The following is a 2,933-nucleotide window of genomic DNA, read 5'->3' on the forward strand; positions in this document are numbered from 1 at the left end:
CATTCATCCCACTTGGCCCACAACCAAGTGTACTGAGAAGGTACTATTGATTCAACTGCTGGCAAATATATTTTGAGATTTGGCTCAGTAAAAAACTGAAAAATCACACAGACTATTTTGTTAATTTGAACTAAGGAGCATGGAAATGAGCTGCCAATTAATAGTGAAAATTGCAGCTAAATGTTTATGAGGGAACATAGAATTGGAGAGCCACAAGGAAGAATTCAAAACTAGAAGGGACTGCTAGTATAAATTATGAATAATCAAAGGAAGCCAATTAGTGATGTGAGGTAAAAAGGTGTGTGTGCAGAATATAGATGGATTGGATTACTAGTGAAATATCATAGTAAAACTTCTTAATTTTTACTGTAAAATTTGTAAACCTTCATTATTACAGAACCACATTCTACATCAAGTTCAGAAATCACTATGAAAGTCCAAGAAAAAGGTCAATTATCTTGGAATTTTATAAGTCCTCTTTATTCACATTTATTCTCATAATAACCTTCCATATGTACCAGGATGAAGAGAATTAAAGACAAAAGCACTCTCTTATTTCCATTTGCAACATTTCAAGTTTTCTGCAGATGTATGGGAAAAGATAACCATCGATACATAAACACACAACAAATTAAAGAAGAAAACAGAGCTCCCAATTAGTTTATTCCAAACATTTACTGAGGAAGAGGAAATCAATAAATATAAGACCAGGTGTAGTGTGCATCACTATAGATTTATTTGGACTCTGATGGACCTAAAAAGCATATATCCTGCCAGTGACACCATTCATATAAACCAGAATATTGTCAAATATGAGTTTCTGCATAACTGTTCTTTGATACTTTGGGGATCACTGGTGAAAAGCTGATGATCAAAAATTAGGAAATGCAGTTCTGGAAGCTTTCAAAATAAATTTTATGAAATTAAACATTCAATGAAATTTGCTAGTTTAGTATATTAAACATCAAAAACCTACGGCTTACATTGTTCTTAATAGTATAAAATGTTAGCAACAAATTTTAAAATTAAAAAAATGTCTAAATCCAGGTAGTGTAAATTTCTGAATAACTTTGACAACAACAATGAAACTAGAAATAAATATTAGTAGAATGCACTGATCATCAAATAGTATATCTACAAAATTTGACATACATTTATTCATTTGTATAATAAAAGTTGAAATTACAGTCAATTCTTAGTATTTATGCACATACATATTGCCCTTGGTAAATATCATGTAACTCTACAAAGTTAATTATTTTAAAATTAATTAATTTTACTTGTGTCTTTACAGTTAATATGTGCATATAGTTCATTATATTATTAAATCAAAAGCAGTGAAAATGATGTATGAAATTCAAGATGTTAAACAGAATAATTCTACTAATATATGAATAACTTGTTTAAAGCAGAAAATGTTAAATTTTAGCATATCACTTAGAAGTTAAAAAATAATGTTGCATTAAAGTTTTGTTTCAATGAAAACTTCTGAAGTTCTTGGTTTTCTGAAGAGCCTTCCTATTATAATTTCTCTTCATCTTTTCTTTTGAAAAAGCCTATTTTGAAGGGATAAAACAAAGAATGCATTTTTGGTAGCAGATTCATAACAAACAACAATCACAGGAGAGAGATGCAGCAGATCAAAGAAGAAGAATGACTCATTCAGAATATATGAAATGAAATGAAATGGAATAAAGTTGTCCCAAGCTGCACATTTGCTCACAAAGCTTAGTCTTGGCTCTGTAATAAACAAAGCCTATTTTCATCTTAATATGTTGACTCATTAAACAACCCTACACAAAGTTTCTTGGAGTTTTATTTCTATGAAAATTAGTCTTCTGTGATCATAACCACTGACTGCTTTCAGAGAGAATTAACTTTGTACTTCAATAATTCTCCAGATAATTCTACTGATTCCTAACTTCAGAAAAATTCTGTGCCCTATTTTTCTAACTGTATATAGAATCAAAATAAATTATTTGATTGCAGTTTCTCCAGAATGTAAAATCTTTATGCAGTATACTGCTTCTTTGGATTTTCTAAGAACTTTCACAGTATTTCTTATGATCAAATCCTACAGTGGTTAAGATTCCTGCCTTTCGAGGAAATTCATAATTGTTAAATGTGGAATATTGATAGCAAAGATAATTCTTCCCATCAACAATATTGGGTACATGTTCACAATACATGTCTATGTTGAAAAAATGATGCATGCTTTTCCAAATTTTGTGCACCAAAATAAACATTTCAGTTGTCCACACACTTTGAAGCACTCTTGTATATCCTATTCAGCTTGCTTTCCACTTCTCCACATCAGTAGTTGTGGTTTATATGTCATCCCTGTTGAATATCAGTTTGCCTGTGACTTGCTAAGACCACCAGAAAAGAATGGCTGAGGTGACATTGACAAGTATAGTAGTCAGAAAAATGCTCTCCTTCACACAAAGCTTACACAAAATGTGTAAGTATGTTATTGTACATAGCAAAGGGAAATGAAGGTTAAAGATGCACATAGAATTAAAGTTGCTTGCGAGTTGACCTAAAATAAGGAAATTATTCAAATTCTCTGTGGAGGGACAAAAGTAATCACAGGAGTCCCTAAAAGTAGCAGAAAAGGAAAGAATTAGAAGAATCAAACTGAAATGTGACTATAGAAGAATGGTCAAAATGTGCAGTGTTACTGGTTTTGAAGATCGAAGAAGGGCCCTAAGCTCAAGAATGTGAACAACATTTAGAGAAAATGAAATAAATGAATTCTTCCATAAGTGCCTCCATAAAGGACTGTAGCCTTGCGACACCTTGATTTTTCAAAAGCTAAGTGAAGCCCAATTACCAGCACTAGCTAGGGCTGGGCCAGGCCCAGAACAGGAGCCAGGAATTGATTCTGGATTTCATACACGCTTGGCAGGGCCACAAGGACTTGGGCCATCACC

Source organism: Lepus europaeus, chromosome X (assembly GCF_033115175.1).
Source record: "Lepus europaeus isolate LE1 chromosome X, mLepTim1.pri, whole genome shotgun sequence".
NCBI lineage: Eukaryota > Metazoa > Chordata > Mammalia > Lagomorpha > Leporidae > Lepus > Lepus europaeus.